The 15,409-nt window shown below is 43.1% G+C and overlaps 1 protein-coding gene across 1 annotated transcript in view; it reads right to left on the reverse strand.

Moving 5' to 3' along the window:
* The window catches only part of SRGAP1 (SLIT-ROBO Rho GTPase activating protein 1), a 538,479-nt gene that overhangs the window by 197,324 nt on the left and 325,746 nt on the right, over nucleotides 1-15,409 (reverse strand). The gene's annotated exons all lie outside the window — the stretch shown is intronic.

Below are 15,409 nucleotides of genomic sequence, written 5' to 3' on the forward strand. Positions count from 1 at the left end.
CGGCATGGCACTTCCTCCCCAGTGTCCACGAGCAGGAAAGGAAACACTTCCTTCCTGCTCAGTGGAACGCGAATCCAAACAATCCGGGAGCTGCTCTCAAGGTGAGAGCAGCTCCAGGATTGGTGGGAGCAGGCTAATCCGGCACTCCATGTTGAGGCTGTGGTGCCTGAGCTTGCAAGCCGATGGATGTTGGGTCTACAGTGCTCATGTTGGGCTGGACGTAGGCAGCCAGCCGGCCAACCCGACATGCGCACTGAAAGGGGCAGCAGTAATCCTGCAGTAGCAGGATTTAGCCCTTGCCTCACGCTCGGGCTATACAATACAATGCGGTGGCAAAATAAAATGGCATTATGATGCCACTTTATTTCTGTGTGTTTGCCTGCTGCACTCGTAGCAGGCGGAGCAACACTCCTCCGCCCTTTTGGACGAGCCGTCGCTGCGTATATCGGTGTTTCAACTGGGGCTATCAATTGTTCATACCAGATTATATTTACTGTACTTGTGCTGCTCCCGCAAATCAAGCAAAGCATTTCCACTTAATTTCTAGCCTCCAATTTCACATTTCTTCAAATTTAGTGTTTTTAAAAATAAGAATTCTAAATTTCGCGTTTTAATGTCTTTATAGTTTATTATTCTTTTAACATTATTCAATTTTGTAATCAGATGCGGACCCCAAGAATAAGCATTGCAGAATCCCAGCTGTCCGCAGACCACAGGTTAAGAACCACCGTCTTCGATGCTATGTTTCTGTTCTATGTATGTTTTTACCAGCGCTTTGCCATACAGAGAGAACATCATTACAGCAGATGAAGAAACCCCATGAGATCAATTCACATTCTCATGAACAAGCATTCTCTTCAATTTATGACTAGGTGCTTTATTTGCCCTGGTAACGCCTGAGTATACGTGAGAAAAACTGACAATTCAGAAAGCTTATGAAAGAACCATTTTATGCCTCAGACGTTTTTACAGTAATCATGCATTCTACCGTCTTACCAGTAACACTGACTTTCATGGCAGATAAAGATTGTCAGGCCAAACTACTCTGCTAAAGTGCAGATAATTACTGGACCAAGGTCTAATACCTAACCCAGGACTTTAAAGCTTTTTACTGACCCTCCCCCCCCCCCAGTCATTTAACAGCGTCTGCAAGGCCGATTACTGAAGGAAAGCTCAGCAACACTGGCTGAGAGACTAACAATTTTTTATAATGACTAACTCATTAAAAAAATAAAATAAAGTAAAATGAAAAACATTAAGCATTGTCAAAGCCAATAGTTCTGGTTTACATTTTCAGTCCTGCCAAAAATGCTATGCTACAATGAAAAAACGCAACACTATCAGTTGTTGCTTTCTGTATACAATGTTTCCATGAGATAAAGAATGTAATGAGTGATGATTGAGGGTACTTTTGAGGTGTAAAATAGCCCCTTGTACATTTAGTGATGTCTCTAGAAGTGATTTTTAAGAGAAGCACACAAAGGACCATCAATATAACTGTTTGGGCTCTAAAATGGACAAATGTTAAGAGTGCACAAACACACACACACACACACGCCCACACGCCCACACACACACACACACACTTTTCCCCCTTCTACCAACATATTCATCATTCATCATCCCTCTCATATTTCTTTCTCTATTTCACTTTCCTATACTTTCTGTCAACAATAGGTCAACAGACAACAGTGCTGTCAAGCCAGGTTTAGGTACTGGTCTACCCTTTTAAGATACATTCTCAACCTAGTTCTGCGAGATTATCTGCACACAATGTAATCTACACTTTCCGTTCTGGCAGCTGCCGGCATGTGAACCATTGAGAGTCTTTTCTTTTAACCAGCAGCACATTTCATTACATAACAGCCAGATCAACACTGATTAAGGTAAAGAAGAGAACTACAAGTCCCACAATAAGGCAAGCGATTAACCTAAAACCGTGCCACACAAAGCCGAAGGTGGCTATGCCACTTGAAGTCCACTTGTTCTCAAAATGGGACTGAGTTTATCAAAAAACTGTTTATTAGATAACCCTCTGGATTCCAGTTTGACTGTTTTCATAATATAATGGGAAATGATGGACCATCACCACTTTGCTCATATTTTTCGTTCATCAAGGTCATTCTAGTCGTACAGTTGAATATAAAACAGCAGCATGAGCATAAGAACACATCTTTGCTTTTCAATCGTGCATCACAGCACTGGAGCTTGATGGGTACGTGTAATAATTACAAAACAGTTTACCATTGATGACAATACAGCGCCAGGATAATAGACCTCTTTAATTGCAGCCCCGCAGTTTTAATTTTGTAATTGCTTTGACGGAGCTATTTCGAGCCTATCCAAATCATTTGCAATTTCACACCAGCAGCTTTTCTTTTTCCAGTTCTAAATCACAGTGTTAGATGAGCCATCATGCATGTGGACTGTGAGTTATGAAAAACTGTTTAAATGCCAGGGCCATGTGCTTCTGTGTACACTCACAGGAGGCCACAGGACAGGGGTGGCCTGACTAATTTCTAAATCGCATTCATACAAGTGACGCGGCAAAATGTTTTTTTTGTTCTATGTAGCACCCGCGTCCCACAAAAAAATGATAAAATACCTAAATGAAATCACATTTCACCAGAATGGTGTGATAACTAGAGTTTGTTGTCCTGCCACTTTGGTTTACTAACACAAAGCTAAGTTTCATCTGAACACAACATTGCTTACATTGTCCACAACCATTTTAGGTCTGGGCTCTAGACAGAACGCGCTGTTTCGGATAGACATGTTGTACATATTTTGTGGACTTCAGCCCGCCCATAGGCTTCCCATTTGCTGGCTGCTGGCTCCTGGTCCCTGGGATAGTCCCTCTCTCCATTTGTCCAAGGCATGCATGCATCATGCCACTTCTAGTGTTTAGCCTGCCCATCACCAATTATTAATATCCACCCCCAGTTCCCATATTAGCAAATGTTTTGAGAACTACATTTTCTTTGATTTGGAGCACTTTACACATGCCCTCATTTTTTCTACTCGCTCCATTTCTGTAAACAGGGCTGTAAATCTTGTTCTTATCTCATCACAAACACTGCTGCTCCAAAGATAAATATTTAAATTTTCTAGGTTGCGCTAAATAATCAATGTATCTGTGTATTTTTGTGTAACTTGTGATGTTGTTGTGTTGAGCTAAATTATCGATGTGTTCGCGTAATTTTTGTGTAACTCGTCCTTGTGTGGAACAGTGCTTGTTTTGTTTTTTTTCCCCAGGATTTGGACTTGTTTTGAGCTTCTTTTCCAGTGCTCCAAGCTCCATTCATCCCGCACCCTCCTTCGTCGCTGCTTGCTTTGTGCACGAGTGCTCGTGCAGATTCTCTAAACACTATAGCGACTACGTGTTACTTCCCATGGCTTGGGTGTTGTTGGGGCTTTCTCTTTGTATACTGTGTTCAATCCCTGAGAAGATATACAGCCTGCTTCCAATAACTCAGAAACGACTATTGCGGTGATATGGTATTGAGCTGCATCATGATGACCCCGCCCACACCCAGCATTTTAGCATGGCTGCCACACTAGGGCGGGTTATTTCCACTTGAAATAAAACCTAGTGCAAGGACAAAAGTAGCTTTTTAACTTGGGAAACCTTGTCAAAGTATGAAAAATAGTAAAGATTATAATATCTAGTACTTATGACCTGCTGAGTCTATGGATGTTTATGACATAACGCAGGCGTGCACAGTTTGTCAAAGGTCTAAATAATTTTAGTAAGAATGGAATGGTAATTACTAAAATGATTACTTACATTTTATGAGTGTAATATGATGTGCCCAGTTCGATGAAAACTGTTCTAGAAGACCTGCTATTTTGAAAAAAGTGCCATGCATTAAGATGGCGACGAGGATATGGAATGTTTGGTATATAGTTCACTTAGACTATCACAACCCACCCTCATAGTGCACTGTGGGAAGCTTAGAAAAAGCCATGGCGTGTTACTTCCTGTGTAAATACACGACGAGTGCAATTTTGAATGAAAACACAATAAATTGCTATTTAAAATTCTGGACAATTTGGCGACTATAGAGCTTCTTACAACTCACTGACCTATAGCAAAGTGCACATCCCCTAAAAACACAATTTTAACCAATTCTATTCATGCTGTCTTTTAGGTCACTGGTATCAGATGACCTACTCTTTGTTCTATGTCAGATGTCACAATCATTTCAATCCATCTTTTGTATCCTGGGCCGAAGCCTAAGAATTAACTCAGTGTAAGTTAGTTGTTTGACCTATTAGTTGTGGAAAACCAAGATGTCTGTTATGTTTACAGTGAACAACTAGGGCTCCAGTGCCCAATCTTTAGTTTTGAAAGGGATGTGTAAGTGGACATCCCATGGTATCGTCTCGCGTAAATCGCTTGTCAGCGTGCAGGGTTGTAGTGTTGACTATAGAGGGGATGAAGGTTCTTTTCTTTCTCCCTGATCTGGGTATAGGTGGTGGTGAGAAGTTTGTGCTGGATGCTGCCTTGGCCCTGCAGGCAAGTGGCTGCTCTGTGCAGTTCTGGATGTCAAATTATAATCCTCCTAGCTGTTTCCCAGATTCCCTTTGTCTGCACATCTCTTATATTGGAGACTGGTTGCTGCTGAGTATCTGGGGCTACAGTGAAGCGCTCTGTGTCTATATGCGCATGGTGTAACTCGCACTTTATGTTATTTTCCTTAGTGGAGCCGAAAGGGATGTGTTCTTCTGTGAGCAGGTTTGCAAGAGGACATGGTAAAGTCCCCAAGTGAGCAAGTCTTCGACCCGGGCACTACTTTTTGTAACTGATTTATTGAAAGTGGCTTCTAACCATGAAAGTATTGTCCAACATCTGTTTTTCAATGTGTTGTGGAGGGCTGCATGCAACTCTTTAAGTTTCACTGTAGGAACCATTCTGTTTCAGGCTTCTCCAACAAGTAGCTCGTGAGCCACTGGGAGCTCTCCACCAACCTGTGAGTAGCTCTCCTGTATGCATTCCAGACTACTAAATTAGAAGCTTTTGTTTGGTTGAATTACTATAGGTCTACCAAAATTGAAAAGTGTATATTTGATAGGAATATGCATGTATACATGGCTAGAAGACATTCGCAAAGGCAATAACTATCACGTCGTTGAGATCTATTGGCTTTGCCAATACTTGTTACCTTTCTGCTGTTTGAACTGACCTCAAAACATGACATGCCTCTTTCTCACACAGCTTATGCAGGCATTCAGAGTTTGAAACCAAAGAAAAGAAAAGGAACTACAAATCCCAGGTACACATAGCGGTTACTGTGAATCAATGACAGCAATATTTGCAACAAGCAAGCAGTCTTTCATAGCAACTGTTTAAGAGGGCCAGACTTAATTCTTTGTTCTATTTGGTGTGATCTCTTATTCATGCTTGGTAGTCTTTCATCTCAGAATCTTTCATACTAAGGGCATGTCTGGCCTTATCGCTGCTCTGGGCTGCCGACTTACACATGGAGGCAGCTTTCAGAGCTGGACGACAGCACTGACCTAGCCAAGAAAGGCCCACCTGGCTCCATTCTAGGCCTCTTTCTGTGTCAGGCTGGTTTCAACATTTTTGCCAGGGATGGTTTTGATCTCCAGTCGGCCCTGACCATATTCCACTCTTTTCTAAACAGGTTGCGAGTGCTCATCATTTCCTCCTGAATCTACCCCACTTTTATTTAATTGGATTTACTTGGAACTTTCCCAATTTTGGTACGTTTGGCCGTCGATGCCTTTACTTGCTTTTTCCTCATTTTCGTCCTTAGAACTGGAAACCTTAACGTCCTCCAGTGTGTCCTACCCTGTCAAGCCGTTATTATATACGGGGTAACCCAAAGAAAGTCCTAGGACCTGGGTATTGAGTGTTACAGATATGGTGGTCCTGGGCGTTAACTTCCACACACAATATTTGATATTATTTCAAAAGAACTTTGTTCAATTCTTATTCCACATGCAAAATCAATCCTGCAATGAAGAATTTTGGAAACATAAAAGAGAAAACACAATAGCCCAAAACAAACAGATGTCCAGCATACACACAAAAGAATTATTTCAATCGTTTTAAAAGTAGAGGAGAGAAGACTCTACTGTTTATTCTCAATAGAAATCCTCCTCATGGTACAGTACATAAATATGCAGTTTTTGTGGAACAGGGGGTTACCAAAAGGGTAAAGTGCATAGAGTGAGAAATTAGTGCTCGTGTAAGATAGAAAAGGACCAAGAGGTCAGGGGGTGGTGAATTTCAAAATGTCTTTGAGTCCAAGGTTAAGATAATCCTTGGCGTGGTTCAACAAGAGCCTGCCCTCAATGGTTATTATGCAAAAAAATGTCAATCTTTTTTGCTGTCTTAACGGCGATCAATTTGCTCGTTGCTTCGTATTTTCAGAGGGGTGAGTGGGCAGGGGCACAAAAGATGCAGGCTCAAAGAGGGGGAGATTGTCGACGTTTCGACCCAAGGATACGAAGGGCAGTTTATTTCCTCATGGACGGGTCTTCATCAGGACGGGAAGGTGAAGGGAAGGAGCAAAGTTACATTACATTCATGTAACCCCAGCAGTGTGGGCGGACACCTGTAACAAAAAATGTGAGGGCTAAGTACTTAGCAACGAGCAAATGATTGACATTTTTTTGCATAATAACCATTGAGGGCAGGCTCTTGTTGAACCACGCCAAGGATTATCTTAACCTTGGACTCAAAGACATTTTGAAATTCACCACCCCCTGACCTCTTGGTCCTTTTCTATCTTACACGAGCACTAATTTCTCACTCTATGCACTTTACCCTTTTGGTAACCCCCTGTTCCACAAAAACTGCATATTTATGTACTGTACCATGAGGAGGATTTCTATTGAGAATAAACAGTAGAGTCTTCTCTCCTCTACTTTTAAAACGATTGAAATAATTCTTTTGTGTTTTATGCTGGACATCTGTTTGTTTTGGGCTATTGTGTTTTCTCTTTTATGTTTCCAAAATTCTTCATTGCAGGATTGATTTCGCATGTGGAATAAGAATTGAACAAAGCTCTTTTGAAATAATATCAAATATTGTGTGTGGAAGTTAACGTCTAGGACTACCCTGTCAAGCAACACATTGAAGGCAGGGGAATAACGTTGGCCCCTGGGGTCAACGGGGCCCAATCAGCCTCAGGGCTATGAATATCTGTGACATACTCTGCAGGGGGGCGCTATCGGTGGCCCACTCTGCAGGGGGGGGGGGCACTCTCTGAGACACACCCTGCAGGGGGAAGTTTCTGTGACACACCCTGAAAAGGGGTGAAATCCGTGCACAGTCTGCAGGGGGTGCTACCTGTGACAAACTGCAGGGGGCAGTATTGGTGACACACCCTGAAGGGGTGCACTATCTGTGATACACCCTGCAGAGGGGGCAGTGTCTGTGACACACTGCAGGGGAGAGCTGTCTGTGTTACACCCTGCAAGGGGGGCGCTATCTGTGACACAGCCTGCAGGGGAGCACTATCTGTGACACCCCGCAGGTTGCGGTATCTGTGACACTATGCAGGGGGTGGTATCTGTGACACGCCATGCAGGGGGGGGGCTATATCTGTGACACACACTGCAGGGGGTGGTATCTGTGAAACACCATGCAGGGGGGCTATATCTGTGACACACTGCAGGGGAGCACCATCTTTTTCGCTACACTGATCCAGGTACGCGCAATTTCCTGTTTAAGGTGTTTCACGTGTTTATTTTGTGACTTGCACCTGCCTCCGACTCTGTTCATGGCTCGCTCGGGTCCATACCTTCGCGGGATGCGTCACTCAGCCCGTGCCAGCAAAAACATAGGTGCCCGCCTCCATTCTACTGAGTATCCTCTCGAGACACCATCAAGAACAATTCACAGATAACCCTGCCGAGTGCATGCTGCGTCGGGAGAGTTTTACTGCCTTTTAGAGTAAGGGAACAGGAAACTAACTATGTATGGCTTAAAAGGAGCTGCTGACGGTAGAACTGAAACAAACACGAAAAGTATGACCTCAATCTGTCAGAATGGTAGATTATGTTACTATTATGAGTTTTGCTCACAAAATTGCATTAAGTACCCCTTACTCGCCAAGCCTGTGAGTCAAACAGCTAGAGAAATCCTCTAGATAATGAGATCTTTAATGCTTGCTGCAAGACACACTGCTAAAACACATGAAATGGCTGCACAAGAGAGTTCCATCACGGTGGCCATTGGCCCAATTTAAAGATTTGCACTTTATGCACAAGCAAAAGTCTGAAAGAGAGACCTGTTCTAGAGCTGTCAACAGTGATTATTCTTAAGTTTCTAAAGTTAGGGCTGAATCTGCTTAATTGGAGTCGTTGGTTTCCGGAGTCGGTGGTTTCCGGTGCTCAGCACCGCACTTCATCAACACCTGCGCTTTTCCTGAGCACCAGTGGACATGTTCATTTATGTGGAGATTAAGTTATTTGCCTAGAATGACAGGATGTTGAGCCTACACCGAGATTTCAACCTGTGTTCCCAGATCCAAAGTCGGCAGCTCTGACCATTAAGCCACACCCGCTCCCCACTTTCATGGTAAGTAATTGTCTCTGTTTTAGGCGGCACTAACAGGAGAAATGGGCTGGTGCAAGCTGTCTCCTGACCAGAGCCCCGGCACTTATCTTTTTACAAATTAACCCCTGTAGGCTGATAGTAGACCAGCGGACAGGCAAGTGATCTTTGCTGCCACCTGACATGCCCAACTGCAGCCCATTTAGTTTGCCCCCTGCAATAGTGTACACTGGAGCCTGAAGTTATCACTTCGCTGGCGCCACAGTTCTTGTGACCTTCAGTTGAAGAGCGCAACCTTAACTAATAGTGAAATAGTGACTGGTTTGCTGCTGAGACAGAGATACTCACACATTCCATGGACTTTAGCCGAACAGTTCAAGTTGGACAACCATTTCCAGGTCACGTGAACTCGGTACAGCTTTTACCGGCCGCAAGCTGTGCCTAGTGGTATATGCTCTGTGATGAAAGGTGATACTGGGGAACTTGGTCCATTATGATGAAATTGTAGCAAAGCACTGTGCGCTATTGGTCAAGGACTGTCATTTTCATGCTGTTTTGAATGTTTTTTGCACGGCAGTATACAATCATGGACTAGCAATGAGTAATCCTGGCCCAGTGCTGAGCATGAAACATTACTGTACTTTTCAAGCACTGTGTTCTACTATCACTCCAGAGTGTCCTGGTGCAGGGCAGGTGCGCCTTGACACGCTTAGGGCGGGTGGGATGGGCTACTCAAAGATCAGGTGTTCAGCTTCTTGAGGTACTCAAGGAGTGAGAGGGAGGATTCGATGTGTATCTGTAGGCTAGTCCACACTTCAGGAGTGATGTAGGAGAAGGCTTGACGTCTGGATCTAAGGCTGCATTAGCTTGGGCTATGAGGAGTCTGGATGGTTTGTGAAAGATGAGACTGTCGAGGGAGGCTGGGGCAATGTTGTGCAGTGCTTTGAAGGTTTGAAGAGCAGTTTGAAGGCGCACGCTTGTGTACAAGAGGCCAGAGGTACGGCCTGATGTGTGTGCTGTGTGGGAGCTTGAGGGTGATTCTGGTTGCCAAGTTCTGGATGGTTTGCAGCCACTTGTGAGGTGTTGATTGATCCAGGTCTGAAGGGAGTTCCCGCAGTGTAGTTTGCTGGTGACCAGGGCATGTAACAAGCTCTATATTGAAAGTGCCCCGTCTACTGAAAAGAGACTGTGCGGTCTCATTCACAGTAAATTAGCTCTGCTAAACACCCATCTATTTCTTTTAACATAAGTTGATAGTAAAAGAGCATAAGTTCCTTCATGCTCAAACAATAATAGCAGATTTCTGGCAGAGGATATCCCTGGATGTCTGTGCAGGTTTAGTATTCCAGCTCATTCTTGTGACAAAATAAAGCCCAGAGGCCATGCCAGTCCATCTGTCCACCAGGCAAGCACAGTGTAATAACATCGGTCCTATGTACAGATGTCTTTATCCTCAACACACACATTTCTCAGGATTGAACAGCTGGATCCATTGGCTCTGTCAAATCATGCCAACATTGAAATCAACGTCTTCAACTAGCCATTCTCAGGAGTAACACGCAGGAATATTAACACAGCCAGTTGAATTAAAAAAATGCAAAAGGAAGAAACATAGATACTGCTATTTTAGTGAAATATTTGGTTCTCACTAAAAATACGGATTTGGAAACTCATGAACATGTACATAGTGGAGATGCTCTATCAAGAGAACACAGATAGGAAGTAATGAAACAGAGATCTATTTCCACATAATCACTAGTAAGAGACAGAAAGTGTCATGCAACTGCCCCCTTGGCAGGAAGTACCAGGTTTCACTGAATATCCTTGCTTTGCCAGATGAGTGGCCAGTTTTGCCAACGACTGCAGGTGAGGCAAACTGAGCGGGATATGTGCAAATGCTGCCTCCACTGTAGATTCCACTGGAGATAGTGTCGCCACCCAAATCGTAACTCCTCGCTGGTCAGGCCGCAGCGTCATCATTAGAGCTCTGTGGTTAGCCAAAGCGAGGAAATAGAAGGAGGTCAAGAATGCCTCCATTGTTTATAGTGTTTACCTCTGAACATCGTGAAGGGCAGAGCCCATCTTGGACTGGGGCTTTAAACAAAGCAACAATGAGTGAAATATTATGATTACTTAACGAAGTAAACACAATAACTTTATAGATGCAAAAGATTCTAGTGTATAATTTAAATGAGCTACGTCAAAATATGATCTGAACATAATAGGTGTAACTACGATCATTACAAATGTACACCACTTATAGAAGAGAGGCCATTATGTATCATGTTTAGCAAAGAGTCTGTTTTCCCATCGGCTCTTATTGATCATCATTGATGTAAAAAAAAAGGATATGGACACCATTAAAATACGATGCTGGCCTTCATCTGCTTCTTCTCCTGTGATGCCTCCTTTTCCCAGAGTGCTGGACTAACACTTTGAATGGCTCTTGTGTGTTCTGCGTTGTCGGTCAGGAGGGGCTCTGTGTCGGGGTTTGCATGACATGGACATGGAAGGTGGGAATCCTGGGCCTGGCGGTAGGTGGAAGGGGCGAGGGTTATACCCATGTGAAAGATTGTCCTCTTCCACTGTAGGAGGTTGCGAGGAAGAAAGGGGCACCCACTCCCTGCAGCAACTGATCTTGGTATCTTTAAGGTAACACACTGTGCCTCGTGACCAGACTTCCCTACATGCTCACTTTGCTTACCGTAACCAATGTTTGTGCTCCCAAACAACCTTTGCGGCTGCCCGCGGTCCACGCAAGGGGTCCCCATATGAGGGCAACCGCCTTAGTGCTGCATGATGGCACACAGCAACATTCTAGTTCTGTGGGGACCCCCCTCTGGGTCCGGCGTGCCCATGTCATTTCCGGCAGGTGGGTGGGCGGGGGAGGCAGGTTTAAGTACCTCTCCCGCCCACCTGGCACTCTATCACATTTCTTCAGGCCGTTTTAGACGTGTCCCGGGATCTGCCGTTATTCAGTAATGCGCTGAGTGTGCTGCCCCTCACCCCCCACCCCATTACAGGGGCAGTACCTAACCTGGTGAAGGTGCCCTCATGACTCCACAGTCCAGTTCTGGGCTTTCATTTCACAACACAGTGATATCCAGGAAATCTAGTCCTGGTTCCCCCATGACTGAACACATGTATTTTATTTATTTAATATTTTTTTTATAACGCGAACATGACCCTAGCAGGTATCAGAGCGCTTTACAAAATTTCAACGTGGCACGTAGTAAAAGCAATAGTAACATATTCACTAAAAGTTCACTAACAGATATCAAGGTTACATCATTAATAACAAAATAATGTCATAGTTCATCCACAGCAAAACCAGGCAGAGTTGAGAAGCAGGGGTAACGTCGGTATTGCACGGAAGAGCGTATTAGGTAGCCAGAGCTAGTTAGTCATGTGTGTGACTGAGGATAGTAGAGTCATTTGAACTAGTGGAGAAATTTGTTCATGAGGAAATTTTGGGCTTCTTTCTTAAGTAAAATGATCGAGGGATTCATTCTGACTTCTAGAGGTAAAGTGTTCCAGATTTTTGGAGCAATCCCAGAGAAGACATGTTTGTAGGTTTTCTTCTTGTGGAATCTGTGAGGTTTCAGAAGAAAGGTGTTTGAGCTTCTGGCTGCTCTGGAATCTCTGGAGAGTTCGAGCTTCTGGACAACATAGTTAGGGGTATTATGGTTGAGGCTTTGTGAGTCATGCAGGCAATTTTTAGCTACGTTCTAGCTTCGTATGGAAGCCAGTTGAGGGATTTTTAGAGCCAGGATGACGTGGTTTTATCTTTTTGAGCCTGTGATGAGTCTAGCGGCAGAGTTGAGTGACGGCCTGAGAGGAGCAAGTTTGGATCTGGGCAGTCCCAAAAGAGTTGTACTACCATAATCCAGCTTGGGAATCACTAACTCTTTAACGGCATGTTTGAAATCGCGGAGGGAGGAAGCTTTAGTTTTCTTAAAATACTCATTTGATGAGTTGCTGCTTTGGTGAAGGCACAGATGTGTTTCTGAACATTGAGATTTCTGTCAAGAATAACGCCCAGTGATTTTGAAGAGTCATTTATTTGTGGGGTGCAGTTGAGGGCTGTAAGCTTTTTCAACCATTCTACGATAACCAGTGTCTGGTTAGGTGGGTTCATAAATTAAACTAACGTTCTAGACTGCTGTCATCTGCAGAAAAAGAATTGGGTCTTGTGTGCTCTGGCCTATATCTTAGAGTTACCCGGTAACATTTTATATAGTTTAGTGGGATTGAATTGCACACTTAGAGGTCACTTGTGCATGACAATATCAAAATGTTAAGAGTCCACAGAACTTGTATAACACACAGCACATATAAGATCCTCTGTCTCTTTTTATGAAAATGATACTTTAATGTTATTTCTCATAATTCGCTTGGCAGCAACAGCTAAAACACAGCAAACGCAGTTCATTCCATACATTCAGAACTTCTTCAGGGCAAGTAAGTGATATATACATTCAAGTTGTTATATGTAAGCTTCAAACTTTATCGCTGGGTTGATTTTGGTTTAAAGGAATGTGCCAAAATAAGCTCTGGTAAGCTACCTTCCTGTACATGGCATGCCAGGGCACAAGTCCAAAAAAAAGAAGTGGGGGGACTCTCCAAGGTAGGCGTGGTCAAGGAAGTGACATCACAACAGGAAGTGACATCACAACAGGAAGTGACATCACAACAGGCAGTGACATTGCATGTAAGGCAGACCTATCATTTGCGTATATTGCAAGATTTAACAATTGAAGCTGCTTGGTACTTAAGCCTGTGACTTAAGGTCCCTGTATGGAGGAATTAGCAGCCCAAATGTGGATGAAGTTTGGCGTTCAACTACATTAGTCAAGCCATTAAGTGCTGTAAGTTAGGCATACTAAAACATGGGACCATGAACAAAAGTAGAATTAGTGTGTTGAAAAAAGCCGAAGAAAAGCACATACTAGAAACTACAATAGTGATTATCAAAACTATAAAATGTATTACGCTACCTAGAACACGACATTTACATTTATTAACAAGTATAATACACTGTGACCATGAGAGAAAAAAATGCAAGGTGCACACTTACAGTTAAAGCCTGATACTCTGTACATCTGTTATTTCAGACATTATGGGAGATGTTATATTGCCACAGGATGTCTGGCCATGTAAAATGTGAGACGGCTTATATCATTGTAAGCTATCAATTGAAAAACGACCATGCGTCTGCATATCTTTTATTGTGCTGGGCTGTAGGATCAACCTTTTTAGATTGATTATCATCTTCATGACGATGAGCAATCAACCACCAGTTCACATATGGCACTGGATTCCAAAGAGGAAGAGGAGGACCCCTGAGGTTTATGAACATTAATGATGAAAGGCGTCCGATACCAAGGCAGGGTCGTATGGGTGACATTACCAAGTTAATTGTGCTGAAACCCCTTTCGCAGTCACTTGAACTCACAGGAAGTGTGTTTATCGCCCTCAAAACAGGTTGCAGTTGCTCTGGAATGTCATCACCACCATTATCAATATAGTCTCTGAAGCCTTCAGATACGCCTTTGTAATTAAGACAGAATCTCCTGCACAGGTTTTGCAGTTTCTCCTCACCTTCAAACCATGGGCTCTCAATGTCATATGTGTCATGAACACATTTTCAAAATGCTACAGGAAAGTTTGACTGCAAGATTTTGTATACATTACAGGTTCCCAGAGAGGCTGCTTCCCACACTCGACAATGACTATTACACACAGTAGGGCTCCATATTCACGTTATTCTATCGATGAGTGTTATATGTTATCTCCCCACCTATTGTAAACTAGCGACTCTGTATTAAATAGTTTTGTCCCAGCTGCCTCTCTCTAGCTGTGGCTAGATTTATTTTTTAAGTTTTATATAGCGCGAACTTGATCCCGAAGGATATCAGAACGCTTTACAATTTGCAGCAAAGGTAACAAATCAGAACATTAGTCTAACATTGGGAATCTTGGCTGAAGACAATGGAGCTGCCGGGGCATTAACTTGGGTCAATGCCTAAATTTTAGATATATTAACTGGCCATTGTATTTATTTTAGCAGATTTATTTATTTCTATTTATTTTAGGAAATGTATTTAGTTTTGGTATATTTTAGTTTGACTTATTTGCCTTCATTTACTTCAGTGCAACAAAATATAAACATTGCTTTACTTTTTATTAATACTGTTTATTTTTGTGATAGTTCCTAAAAAAGGGCCGATTATGACTCATGCATTGTAATGGTTGTTTCCCCCTTTACAGAGACTACTTACTATAAAATCGGGGTGGGCCTAGCTCATGATGTCATTTTGTGGGGACCCCTTGAAAAAAGCGGGCAGAACCTTTGCAAAACTTTGTGCCCCCCTATCCAGTAGTGCAATTATCCAAACACTGACAGGATTGAGCCTAAAGTAAAAATATACTGACATACGTAATGCCAAGTCAGATGTCATCATGGAGTCATGTTTAAATGAACAATCCAGCGCCATCCTACACCTCCCCATTCCACAAAATTATACAATTCAGACCGACAACACAAACTAGAAGGGGGCGTTGCTGTCATCATTAAACATTCCATGTGGAAACAGCGACACACGGAAGAACACACAAGGGTACACCATCATACTACTTACATTTTGTAGCCTGGTGTCAATTGTTCAATGCAGGGCTTAATTTGTGCCAGTGCTTAGCGCCGGCACTTAATTGGCAGGGCCGGGTCTAGTGGGACTCTGATTCTACACGCACGAGGCGCACAGTGCATGTAAAATGTTTTAATTTAACTTACAGCACACTTGCTAGTACTAATACTTAATTAACTCCTCAAGTCTCGTGCAGCCGCATCGCATTGTGTTTAGTTTTTCACATCTCAGT

The sequence above is a fragment of the Lissotriton vulgaris genome, chromosome 1_1 (genome assembly GCF_964263255.1).
Source record: "Lissotriton vulgaris chromosome 1_1, aLisVul1.2, whole genome shotgun sequence".
Classification (NCBI taxonomy): domain Eukaryota; kingdom Metazoa; phylum Chordata; class Amphibia; order Caudata; family Salamandridae; genus Lissotriton; species Lissotriton vulgaris.